The sequence below is a fragment of the Hylobates moloch genome, unplaced genomic scaffold (genome assembly GCF_009828535.3).
Source record: "Hylobates moloch isolate HMO894 unplaced genomic scaffold, HMol_V3 SCAFFOLD_8, whole genome shotgun sequence".
Taxonomy (NCBI): Eukaryota; Metazoa; Chordata; class Mammalia; order Primates; family Hylobatidae; genus Hylobates; species Hylobates moloch.
This window is the reverse complement of record NW_026652283.1, coordinates 85,195,152-85,208,762: the sequence shown is the minus strand read 5'-3', so window position 1 is coordinate 85,208,762 and position 13,611 is coordinate 85,195,152. Positions and strand designations below refer to the sequence as shown.

The 13,611-nt window shown below is 47.6% G+C and overlaps 1 long non-coding RNA gene across 3 annotated transcripts in view; it reads left to right on the top strand.

Annotated features, from left to right (window-relative positions):
- LOC116473585 (uncharacterized) overlaps positions 1–4,379 on the top strand; it is a 114,579-nt gene extending 110,200 nt beyond the window's left edge. The window contains exons 4-5 of one of the 3 annotated variants that reach the window (XR_004249345.2): positions 1,403–1,538; positions 2,682–4,379. This is a non-coding gene — a long non-coding RNA (uncharacterized LOC116473585). Of the gene's footprint in view, positions 1–1,402; positions 2,349–2,681 lie in introns of those variants that run through there. The other 2 variants (XR_004249347.1, XR_004249346.2) reach the window with 2 other exon arrangements.
- The last annotated feature ends 9,232 nt before the right edge of the window (positions 4,380–13,611 follow it).

The window sequence follows — 13,611 nt, the reverse complement described above, 5'->3', positions numbered from 1 at the left end:
AGGGGACGCTGGGTGGGGCTGCCAGAAACAGTTTGGAGGCATGCTGAGTGCCGTGACATCCTTGTCTGAAAGACATGGCCGCTGGCTGGCGTCCAACACTGTGGTTGACTTTCAAACCATTTAATTGAAATCTTTTTCTTAAAAGGAGGGGTAGGTGCCAGAGTAGGAGAAAGATCTTGGCAAAACCTTATATGCACTTTTTCCACCATTGGATTGACCAGACAGGGCCACAAAGCTGATACAACAGGATTAGCAAAATTGCATTGTTGGACATAGGCACAGCGTGACAGGTGCTACAGCAAAGGCATTTGGCAGGATTAACCTGCCAAGGATAAAGATGTAGCAGACAAGGGGCTGAATTAATGGACTGGCATGACTGAAGCAGGGAAATCTATTTGCATGCGATATTAACTGTGCTAATAAACTCCAGGCTGAGCTCGGCAGGCCGGGCAGCCTCTTTGAACCAGGGGTTTTATTTTTCACCTAGAAGGCTTCTGCCAAGATAGGCTAAAACAAACATGCTTTACAGGTTGCCTTTTGGTTTTTTTGCCATCATCTTAAAGTAGACATGCTGTCTTAAAGGCCTACAACAACATGTGTGCTTTACTAAACCATGTAGAATGATCCTAATACCTCAGAATTTGGAAGCCAAAATGTCCTCCATTTAGAGGGTGATTGTCTATGAAAAAGCAGTGAAGAAATATAGATACAGCACACTCTGGAAAACACCTGTTTGGGATAGGTTGTTTTGTCTGAGTTTTATATTCTGATTTCCTGAAAGTCAGGGTGGGTCTGGAGTGAGCAGGCAAGATGCCCAAGATACAGAGTCTCAGGAAGCACCCATGGTCTAGCTCAGATGAGAGCAGGATCAGCACGGAGGGTGCCTCTCTCCTCTCGCCCTGGGCCCATCCTGGCAACAGCATAACATCCACCCATTCAAAACCATGAGTGGACTTGAATACACTTCACACTCAGCACTTCTGAGTGTTGGGAGGTGGTCCAGGAAGTGTTGTAAGAGACTGAGGAAGGGAGCCAGTAAAGGTTATCCATCAGGTTACTGCTGCTGGCACATGTGGACCTCTGTGAGCTGGTGTAGGACACATTTCAGGGTTATCCCACCCGGGGGGCCAGAGAGCCGGGTGTATATCCACTAACTCCTGTCCGTCACTGGTTGATGCTCCTTGGGAATGTTAACTCCTTGGCACTCAGCCGGCCCACATGCAGCCTGAAGACCCCCACTCTGGCAGGGGTCTGGACTGGGAGTTTGGGTGGCCATGGAGATGCAGAAATGCACTTAATAAATGGCAAAATATTGGAACTTTCTGGACATTCTGATGATTCATAGGGGACACAAAGAACAGATTTTTACTATCATGGTGTCCTTACACCCCCTGCTTTGCAGGAACTCCTCATGGAATGGAAGCACATCCAGGCTGAAGGCCCCTGTGTTCCAGGTGCTGTGTGAGTGCTGACCTGCCAGGTGACTCCACGATGGCTTCCGTCCTCAGGGTCACCATCAACTAAGACAGACTGAAGATGTAAGTAGTAATGGAAGGACACAAAAGGTACAAGAGTCAGAGGCCAGGCCAAGAGTGCAAGCTGAGCAAGGGGCAAGGAAGGCCTCCTTGATGGCTAGCTCCAGAACTGGGACTGCAGAACGAGGAATTTTCTGGATAGAAAGGGGTGTGGGCCTTCCAGTCAGGTTCAGATCCACAGAAGCATGCACACGTGGTATGCTGGGGCACCACTGCACCACCGGGGAGGGTCATGCTGGAAAAGAGGCTGCAGGATCTGGGACTCACTCTATCCTGAGGCAATGGGGAGTTTAGGAGAGGGTGAGTCAGATCAGCGTGAAGTTAGCCTAGAGTCAGGAAGATGAGTTAAGAGGTCTGACAGTCTATTGAAGTAAAATTATTCATTACAGAATAGCACCATGTATGTTTCTAAAATACTTGGTGCCATATTTATTCTCCTGAGGGATTCATCTGAGCACTTAGAAAAGAATATCTTGGCCGTTGAGTCTTGGTTGAAATCATTCATTCATCCAACCAGTATTCATCAAGCATCTCCTACATGGCCAACGCTGGGAACCCAGTGGTGAAGTTGGAGGAGACTTCAGTCACATACCATGAGAAGTGCAAGGAAGAGGACCAGATACCTGTAGAGCATGTTACAGAGGAGTCAGGTCTGGTCTGGGGTTGGAGGTCCAGGAAGTGACTGGAGTTGAAGCTTGAAGGAGTTGGTATTCAACATGCAGAACTGGGAAAAAGGCATTCCAGGCAGAGGAAGCAGCTTGTGTGAGGGCCCTGGGGTGGGAGGGAGCATGGTTCATTTGAGAAGTTAAGAAAGCACAGAGAGTAAGGAGGAGAATAGGGAGGGTTAGGGGAAGAGGGGGTAGGGCCTGTGCCAGGCCTGGCCCTGCCCTTTAAGGTGCCAAGTCCTTGCAAGCATTTGAAGTTAAAACATGATGGCCATTTATTGATGATTTATTGATCTCTCTGTATCCGCTTGGGTACTGGTGGATTCTCGACAGAACCACAAAGTGGAGTTGGCTGCAGATGAGTCTGTTCATGGCCTCAGCTTCTCACCTATTCCTGAGTCACCTTTTGCCCCTCAGACACAGAGATGGGTTAGTGCCAGGATGTGGGTTTGTGTTGTCTAATTTCTTGGAGTTTGTACAGGTTTCACCTGGTGCCAGCGTGACCTTCCCATGTACCCTCTTGGTCAGCAACTTTTTACAAGGAGTTAATCCCACTTTCTGGAACTTGCTGATTCTCAAAGTGAGTGGTTATTGGTCCTCAAGACAGTCCACAGAAATTTCAGCCCCATGGGAAAGAAAAAATTCCAGGTCTCTACCTGATGCTTGGAAAGCCAGCCATGTTAACTTAGTCAACACCAATGCTCATCAAATACACACATTTATCTAGTGTTCCCAACCTAGATTCTCAGCCTGGGATTCCGTGGGCCAGAGGCCCCAGTGTAGAGATTATAGCCTAATGTCCCAGCAGAGAATCTTTGATTGCAGATAGGAAAAATCCAGACATTTCTGAACTCCAAGACCACGGTGATTTACGTGGCTTGGTGATAAGCTATGATTGATAAATTACTCAAAGTTTCTGCTTCCCCCAACTCTGGCAAGAACTTTGGCAGAACTTCTACGCCATATCCAGTACTAGGAAGTTGCCAAGTTTATGTCCTTAAAATAAAGTGGGTTCCAAGATAGATGGCAGAAAGTGGGAAATGTGATTTTTCTTGATTGGGTAACTAAGAACCACACAGCATGCGGGAGCCATTTTGGGCCAAAGAGCTGTTCATTTAAAGTGTTTATTGACACCTGGAAATAGGGTTTAAACTTCAAATGCTATTTTCACGTCAAGTTTATGCTATATAATTTCATAATGGTGATAAAATCCAGGCAGCCACCAAAAGGAGAGTTCCCAAGTGATCTTACTACTGGGTTTCCCTAGTACAAACACTCAGGATCCTGGACCAGCTGAAGCCAGGGGAGGAAGCGCTGGCGCTGAAGCCAGCGCCATCAGCTGGTGGGTCACTGGCTGACGGAAAGGCAGGCGCCGTGATGGTTAAGTGTGTCCATGTTGGCTACCTGATTTCTTTTCAGCCAGTCTCGGCTTTGGTTGGTTTGTTTGTTTGACTGCCTCAAATCCTCGGTGGTCACCCTTATTTTTTATCTGGAATGCGTTCCCCGCTCTGTAGAGGACTGAGTCAGGGAGATTGCTGTGCATCCTTGAAGGGTTCCATTTTGACCCTGATCATCCTCAGTAGACATGGAAGCTACTCCAAGCATGGCCTTGGAGGTTTGGGGACCCTGGACAGCATACAAATTGAGAGGTGAGGGAAGCCGAGGGAAAGAAATTACTCAGAATATGCAGTAAGAACCATGTCTGGTTTCTGTGTTTCGCAACACAATAATGGGATTCCTTGCATTTCTCCCAGAAAAGCATTGGTGGGGAAAAAACTTTGTTCTGGGAGGTGTGGTGATCATCAAATACTATGAAGGCCCACATTGGACATACTTAAGCTGTGGAGGGCTGTGTTTCCCTTTAAGCATTTATTGAAGGCAGATCCGCTTCCCAGAGAAATACCAACGCACAGGTAAGTTTGTGTTCAGGACCCAGGACTCCTTGGATCCATGGATACCCACCCATGACCCCTATGGGATGAGGAAGTTCACAAAAGGCACAACGAAAAAAGTCTCTCAGGTGGGGCTAGGGAGGGCAGTGAAATATTGGCATATGCTTGCTTCCCGATTCTCACTTCTGGCTGTTCTCTGTTCTCTCTCCACCTCCTTCTCCAGCGGCAGCAGCACAAAGGCATCTCTACGCCCATCGGCCTGCCCGAGAGACCTCCCCGGCATGGTGTGGTGGGGCAGCTGGTGTTGTGAATCAGGCCGTTGCCAATCAGAGAACGGCTACTTCACAACACCAGGGCCACACCACACTACAGGCAGCATTCCGGCTCCAGAACCTGCAAGGGCGCCCTCTGGCGAGGCAGCTACACTCGCCGCAGAGGACCCTCGGCTCCAAAACCCAGGCACGCGGCTTTCCAGTTCTGGGCTGGCTGCTGCAGCTCCCCTACAGACACTGGCCTCCTGAGGCTGCTGTTTATCCCCCAACACAAATGCTCCACTTTTAAAGAAAAAGACACTCCTGGTAACATTAGCTTCCTACAGAGAAAATGGTGCTACCAGGTTTCCCACTGTGAAAATGAAGTTATGGGCCATCAGGAGGGTTAAGCGCCACTCAACTGAACATTGAGGTGCCAAAGCACACAGTGGTTGCGGAGCTGGGACTTTTGTTTTGATACTTGGTGATGGTAGCTTTGAATAGGGCAAGGTAGAGGGAAGGGAGGACCTAGTAATAGGACGGTAGCCTCCTGGAGAGAGGAAGGCGCTTTGTAGCCACATATACAGGTAATGCATCTACTTCCTAGATGGTCCCAGGGTCCCTGGAAAGCAAACGTCTTTCTTGGCCGGGGGGAGTTCTACAGCTGTCCATCAGCGCGTGTCCCAGTGACCTGAGGGCTGGAGGAGAACCAAGCACGGGATTGTTCCTAGGGCACTGATCTGCCAGACACTCCATCAAAGGTAATACTTCCCCATCACCTGTGCTGACAGATGGGCTTCCTTTCCCGGTCCTTACAGCCGTGGACCCAGCAGAGCTGGAAAACTAATGTAGGTCTCTAGAGTTGGAGTGGTATTTTGTGCCTAACTTAAATCTTATATGTGACATCACCATTTTTCAGAGCCCAAGCAAGAGTTTTCAAGATAGAGTGGCTGGGTTGGCTAGTGTCCTTTCCAAAACGCTAATAAAAAGGAGGATGTTCCTCTCTCTAGCTTTCTACAGGACAAAGATCCAGAGCCACTCTGATTAACTCAGGCCCAGTCTATAGTCTGTTTGTATAGGGTTCTTGCTGCTCTGAAAACCAGAGAGATGGATAAAAACAAGCACCATGTAAACCTTGCATAGCACCCAGGTTTCATAGAGCCTGAGTTAACCAGAGCCACCTGCATCTGTATCACCTTACAATTCTGGAGAGTGAGTCTACTTCTGTAAAGTTCCATCCCTATATCGTTAAGGGCATCTCTGAAATTTGTACTAAATTATGTTTAGGGACAAATATCTTCAAAGTAAAATAGTCCCAGTTTTCAGAAAGGGCTTCTTGCCGTCTCCCAAGAATTCATCCAGTTACCAACTCCCCTACCACCAACAAAGTCCAAGCTAGAGCCACTCGTGGTGTGGTCCATGGGCGGCAGCTTCAGCATGTTGGAAAAGCAAGATCCCAGGGACCACCATGCACCTGCTCCATCAGAATCTCCAGTGGCCAACTCAGGGAACATAGCCAGACCTAATCTCTATAAGGAATGTTTTTAAAAATTAGACGGGGGTGTGGTGGCACACACCTGTAGTCTCATCAGCTACTCAGACAGCTGAGGTGGGAGGACCTTTTGAGCCCAGGAGTTTGAGGCTGCAGTGAGCGGAGATTGTGCCACTGTACTCCACCTTGGGTAACAGCAAGACTCTGTTTCAAAAAAAAAAAAAAAAAATCTCCAGTGGGGACAGCAAGCTGGGCAGGAACTATGTTACAGGCACTCCAGGGGATGCTTCAAAACCACTTCCACCCCTTTTGGGTCTCCCCACAACCTCTCCAGCTTCCATTTCACCCTTATGTCTTCTACATGTTATAACCAGAATGATCTTTTCAAAAATGCACTCCTAAATCATGCAAATGCCTCTCATTCCTGGCCTTATAACTGCTTAAAGGGTTGTCCTCACGCTAACTTCAGTGGGACCTGTCAATGACATCCACTCCCCTCCCCATCCTTCTCCCTTTTTATAAGATCCCTCTGGCCCCTGCCCCAGGGCCTTCGTTCAGCTCCACCCTATCTAGAAGGCTCCCAGCTGCCTCCAAACTCCCATCATTGATGCCTGACCATCCTCCAAGTTTCAGACAGAGCTAACTCCCACTACCCAGAAGGCCAGGTCAGGTAACAGCTCTCCTGTGCACTCAGCACGCTGAATTCCATCCCTTCAGGGCATTCATCTCATTTTGTCATTACTCATTCATTAGTGGGAATCTTTGCTGAATCTGTGTCTTTCCCACTGGCCATAAGCTCCTTGAGGGCAGGGATATTCAGCTTCATTCACTGCTGTACCCTCCAGCCTAGTTCAGTGTCTGGCACTGAGTAGACGCTGAATAAATCTGTTCAATGAATTGATGAGCACAGCCCAAGCCCAGTGTCCTTCAAGGTCAGACACTCTTGCTATTTGTTGAAGCCCTGGGTCTTTGTTTCCTTTCAGTGGCATCATCATTAATAGCAGCAGGCAATTACAGAGTAGAAACTGTGCCAGGCACTGCCCTGAGCCCTCCATGTACATTTAGCCATGTACTCGGTGCCTCCATTTCCTCATAAGCAGGCAGGTCATGTAACCACCCTTTCAGGTGAGTACCAAGACCACACCATCCATATTGTTGGTGATTGGTGTCACTGCTGTTTAAACTCAAGCACTCTGGCCCCAGAGTCCATGTGCTGAGCCACTGATCCCTGCTGCTGAGGAGCCAGCGTGAAGGGGGCAAAGCTGATGACGGAAGTCCAGGGCCGCTCCCAGGGACTGAGCAAAGCCTTATCTATTCTCAGAGGCTTCCACTCTGGTTGCTTAAACCAGGTAGACCAGGCAGTGTTCTCTCCCTTTGTGCATTTGTAGATTCTAACCTTGTTTAAAGCACTTCATAATGGAACCTGATTAAAAACCTAATAAAATATAAAATGGGGTCAAGTCCAGAGAGAGAATGAGAGAACCATTTAAGATCCAGAGGATGCTCTACTTAATTTTGGTATTGAGCTGCTGAATTCATTTGAAGTTTGTACAGTGACCTTCAGAGGTTAAGACTGCAAAGGCAAATTGTGCTCCCCACCCACCTCACCCCACCCCTCCCCAGAACTCTTTCCTCAAGGCTAGCCTAGGGGAGCACAACCTTAGGCTGCCTCCCCTGCATGCTTAGATCCATGCCAGAGCCCCCCCCCCATCCCCCCCCCCCCCCCGCTCCCTCCCCGCCCCCCCCCCACCGCCCTCCCCCCCCCGCCACTCACACCGCCCTCCCACCCCCCCCCCCCCCCCCCCCCCCCCGCTGGGCCACAGGCCTCCATCCACATTGTGGCTTCTTTTCCAAAGTGCATTCACCTCATTGAGAACAGCCTCTCCCCTCCTGAACATTCCAGATCTTCCACTCAGGCTGACTTAATGCCACCTGGCCAGAAAAAAAAAACAGTGTCCATTCCCCCTTTTCTAAAACCTTGATTTTGGGATCATTTGAACCTCTGAGTTTAGAATCACTGTATTTTAACTTCCTTGGGATCCTACCTTTGCAGCTAGCCACATTCCAAATTATAAGACTCTCTCTGGAAGCCTGTTGTAGACAACCAAAAGCCCTGGTGATGTAGGGAGCTTGCCAGACACACACTTTTATACTCACCACCTTGTCTTAAGCTGGTTACCATCTGCTGACCCCAGTCAGCTCTTCTGGGAAAAGCTGGGTTTGGAAAAGGAGTTCCCCGAATGTGTTTAATATCAAATGGAGCAATGGTTCTCAAAGTGTGCTCCCTGGAGCAGCAGCGGCACCAGCATCTCCTGGGAACGCTTTAGACACGCACATCCTCCAGCCCCACCCACCCCTGCTGAGTTAGAAGCTCTGGGGTGAGACCAGTGCACTCAAGTTTGAGAACTACCAAAATAGATTAAAAGATGGGGGAGAAAACCCCTCAAGTATCAAAGGTTAGAAGGCCACAATAGTGAAGCATCTGTGCCTACCATTTGTAGAATGTGGAAAGTTTAGGGTGTTTACTACTGTATGTTGAATAATGATTCTCTTAAAACTTCTGTGAATTGTAAAAGTAAATCCCTAGGAATGCTGGGCAGTGATAACCTGAATCTCCCATTTTCACCTGCGTACACATGCCCAGAACTTCCTTTTCTCCTTCACAACAGGGAAGTTGGAAGGTAAAAGTTTTTTTCCTACTAATATAAAGTCTTAGATTTTTATTTACTAAATTCTTAACACAGTACATGGCACAGTTACCTTTTAAAGGCTTTCCATTTCTTTAATCTGAGCCCACAGCAAGCCCATTTTAAGGAGAGGAACTAGAGCCAGAGAGATTTAGGAATCAGCCTGTACCTCAGGGATGAGAGACATTACTTGCTGGAGCAGAGATTTGAGCTCGGCAATACTCCCAGACCCACACTTGCCCTTGCTTTTGATTTTCTACCTCCCTAATGAACAAGTGGGGATCACAAAAGTCAGCTGTGCCCAGCCTAGAGCACCTGTTTCTGTCTGAGCAATGAAAAGCCATTTGATTGGCAGTCAACTTGGAGAAACCTTGACCCTAAAAGATAATGCCATAAAGACCAAACACACTGGGCGGTCATATCATTTCAACTTGACAAATTTGTCGTACTTTTTTCTCAAGGCGGACTTCTTTTTTTGCTAGTGGCAGGGGTAGATTTCCTTGTTTTGCTGGTAATTACCGCCATTTACCTTAGACTTCATAGGCGGTTTTTTATGTATTCCTTGTGAAAGCCATAGCCAAAGACCTTTTCAACCCCAAGCATCTGTCTCCTAGTAGGTACTGGCTTCAGGCAAGTGGCTTCTCTCATTAAGAAAATACAGTCATTTGAGTGTTTGTCATCGCTACAAGGGAAGTGTTCCTATGTACTCCATCACACCAACTGCAGTGAGACTATCAGGAAAGCTTTGGGTGCCCTCCCCAGGAAAACTGCACATCACTCTGCTGCCATTTCAGGAAAAGTTTACGGGTCTCAAGGACAGAGTTGAGGTCAAAAAATTTCACCTTCATGTTAATTTTTTATGGATTTTTTAAGGGTGGGGGGAGGCGAAAAGATTCATTTCACCATTCCCTTTGTCTTCTTAAAACTCAGAAGAAACCTCACAGACCAATGAGAGAGTTTGAAATAGCTATTTTAAGAGGCATAGCAGAAAAGAATTCTGATAGAAAAGTAGAGCAAAATAAGCAGTAAAACCTCATCCCTAACATTCTCCAGCTGCCTGACATCCTGGTTCAGTTCCAGAGACTTGGACCACTGCTCCCTAGTTCCAGGGGGTGGCACAGGAGCCAAAAACGAGACCTGAGGCTGGGGCCCAACGGAAGATGAAACTTGGGAGCAGCCTCAGCTCCGGGAATCCTCACTTCCTGACACAGCAGGTTTGGGTGCCGCAGAGCCCAAGGCTAGACGCCTGCCAGCAGTCCATCACTCACGGTCTCAGATGAGTGACATCAAGGTGGAGCCCACTGAGGTGAAGAAAGTTGCTGCGAGGGACACCTGCAGCCTGCTGCAGAAATGTCTGCCCCCCCGCCTTGTCCCACTGCAGCTCCATCTCACAGTTGGAGAAGCGGAAGCAAAGCAACCTGTCCTGGACCACGCAGCCTGGTCCTCTGTTTCCAGAGCCAGAGGTCTTTGTGCTCTGAAACAAAGACAGTGACCCCATTAACCCACTGGCACTTACTGTGTGCCAGGCACTCGGCCTGTGTTGTCTCGTTGCGGCACAGAGCAGCCCTGGGAATGGAAGCAGTGTCATCATTCCCATTTTTCAGGTGAGGCACAGGCTCAGAAAGGTCAAGAAACTTGCTCACGGTCTCACAGCTGGTGAGTAGGTTGTCAGACTCCAAAGATGTGTGCTGCTAACCCTGCCCAAAGGGACTTCATCCTCCTCCCTCCTTCCCAGGCAGTTCTCCCAACCACCCGCCAACAGGCAACGTAGGTGTGATTGCCTTCAAAGTGTTCTACTTGCCTTCAAGCTTGAAGCACTGGAGACTGAGGGAAGAGAGCACTGGAAGTGGAGGAAGAAAAAAGAGCTGTTCCCTCCAAGGTTGTTCCCTCGTGCCTGACTCGACTGCAAGAAGCAGGGTGTATATGTGTGTGTGCGTAATTGACTTTGTGACCATGAAACTGAGTTAATACTCTTCTGTCTTTGCCTGTTTCTTCTTGTACATCACCTAGAGGAATACCCATTAATGTTTAGAGGCAGAGAACAATAGAAAATAGCACTGTTCAAGGATCAAAAATTTAAAAAGACTGCTGACATACAGCATAGAGTGTGGAAGTCCCTGATAATTTTATCCCTAGGGATAACCACTTGCCATTTTTTTACAATTTGAATTTTTTATGATTATAAAAGTCATACACATTTAAGAATACTTCAAAACAAAATAAAAATAAATGCTTCGTTGCTCGGTTTACCTTGGTACATGCAAGGTCTGAGACCACATCCACCAATGCAGTTTGCTGCATGGATTACCAGATCTCCCTACCATTGACCTCGATTTTTTTACTCAGAGAGCAAACAGAATGGGCAAGGGCTGACCTGAAATCCTTTTGAAACACAAGCTGGATCCTAGGGCTTTGACCTCCACTGCTCACTGCCACACGGGATCCGTCTCTGTGCCCCACTCTGCCCCAGCCCCACTGGCCTTCCTGCTGCTGCTCACACAGGCCTACTCCTAAGGCCTTTGCATACTCTGTTCCCTGCAGAGGCCTCTTCCTCTGAACAAATGTGGGACCCATCTCTGCCAAGGCTGGGAAGCAAACAGCCCCCACTTTGCCTTGCCAGCCTGTGTTTGCACCATTCCTGTGGTGGCCTCTCCCAGCTGCTTTCACATGGGATTTGAGCTCTGGGAAGCTGGAAGTTTGTGGAGTCCACTTCCCTCATTTTGCATATATGGACGATAAAGCCCACAGGCAAGGGCTCTGACAATAGGAAAAATTCCTTCCATTTGGCATTGTGATGCAGAGGCTGTCACAGACAAGCCTGGGAATTTGGGATACATCTTGCTGAGCCTAGAGACAGCAAAGAGCTTCTAGGCTGCCTTCCCTGAGCCCCAGGCCAGGCCCCTCCAGGACACACTTGCATGGCACCGTGTTGTTTAAAACACTGCACACTAATGACTATGCAAAGGATTAACTGAGTTTTCAATATTCTTGTTTTCTACCAAGTGATAAGCTTCAGAAGGACGAGGTATGAGTCCGTTTTGCTCTTTTGCCTTTCCCAGCACATGGCACAATGCCCAGCACATAGTGTTTTGAGAGACAGCTGACTGGCTGTCTCATACAAGGCCCTGCTCTGTTGGGCACAAGGGCTGCTTAACACATTCCTATGCTACAAGAGACAGTGCTCCTCTCCTCCAGGAGCCACAAATAAATTCAGATACTAATGCCAAAAAGAAGACAGCATCAGCTTGGGGAAAGAGTGCCTTTAAGGCACTGTCTCTCTATGGAGGCATTGTGGAATGATAGGGATGATCTAGGACCTAGAAGAGAGACCTTAAGTCTTACTTGCAGACAAAAGCCTTCAAACCTGAGCTAGCCAGAACAGTTATGTCAGAATTCTCACCCATGACAAGAAGCCTGGAGGGAGTCCAGGGTTGATGCATTGGCTTAAGGTGTCATCAAAAGCTTAGACTTTACCCTTCTACTGCACCACCCTTATTACCTTGTGGTCACAAGAGGACTACTGCTGTCAAGTCATCACTTCCACATTCCAGCAGGAAGAAAGGAGAGGTAGAGGGCCAGAAGTATCCCCTTCTTTTATCAGGAGGCATTAGCTTTCCCAGAAACTTCCATGTCCACCCAGCAGACTTCCACTTACATCTTACTAGGCAGAATTCCTATCACTTGGCCACCCCAGCAGTCAGGGAAGCTGGAAAGGTGAGCATTCAGCTATAGAGAGTGGAGACACAAGCAGCAAGGGAAGAACAGGTCAGTAATTGCTGTAGAGTTTCCTGCCCAGCAGCATCTGCCAAAACTAGGTAAATTATTTTTTAACATAATAGTATTTTTGTGGATTTTCTTATTGCAGAAGCAATGCATATACATTGTTACTTTGAAAAATAAAGATTTTAAATCTTCAAGCCCATTACTCAGAAGTGATGACTGTTATTCTTGGTTTATTAGCTTTCTAAATCTTTGTATTTTTTTAACGTGGGTGGAACCACAATATGGTTTGCTCTGAAATTAGCCTTTGCACTTGGCATTGTGAAAAATCTTTCAAAATCATTAAATGTTCTCTGCAGAATTATATTTTATGTATTTGTGTTTCATTGAATAAGGTACATAATTTGTTTATTCAGTCTCTTGGTGTTGGGCATGTTTATAAAAGTAAAACGTGAGAAACCAAAACTAGTCATTCTCCTTGTAGCTCAATCTTTGACCCAGATTTTCCCCTTCTAGGAATGTCTTGGAGTATTTGTGGATGTGTACATCTTTAGAGCTTTTGAAACTTCCCACCAAATCGCCTTTCTAGATGAACTGTTCCAATGTACGATCCCAAGAAATGAGACTGCCCATTTCCACCCCCTAAAATTTTCACCAACACTTAAAAAAAAGACTGGGGAACAGGAATGGTAACCTAGCCCAGCCCTCTTGTTTCCCAGATGAGAGAACAAAGGGAAGCACTTGCACAGGACATACGGCATGGCCAGCCCTGGAACCCAGGTGGCAAGATGGAAGGCCAGGCCCCTCCGGGGTTCTCAAGGAGAGACGGACAAGGTCAGAAGACTTCGGGGGCATGATGCCTTGTAGACCGTGGGTGTGTGCAGTCCCTGGTCTGGCAGTCCCTGGGTGGACAGATTTGCTTATGACTCAGCATCGTATTTCAACCCAAGTTGTGTGACCCTAAGCTTCTCACTTAACTGTTTCTGGGATCAGTAAAAAGAGGAAATAGGGCCCAGAACCAAGTCCTGTTGTCAGCCATCATGTCTGTTAGGGACTGAATTGTGTCCTCCTAAAACTTATGTGTTGAAGCTCTAACCTCCAATGTGACTATATTTGGAGATGGGACCTTTAAGGAGATAATAGAGGTTAAATTAGGTCATAAGGGTGGGACCCTAATCTAATAAGACTGGTATTCTCCTAAGAGGAGGAGACTCCAAAAAGGTGAGTTACCAGAGGAAAGATCATGTGAGGACTCAGCGAGGAGGTGGCCTTCTACAACCCAAAAAGAGAGGCCTCAGGAGAAACCCAACAGTCCAAGCTACGTTAATCTTGGGCTTCTAGACTCCAGAACTGTGAGAAATACCTTCCT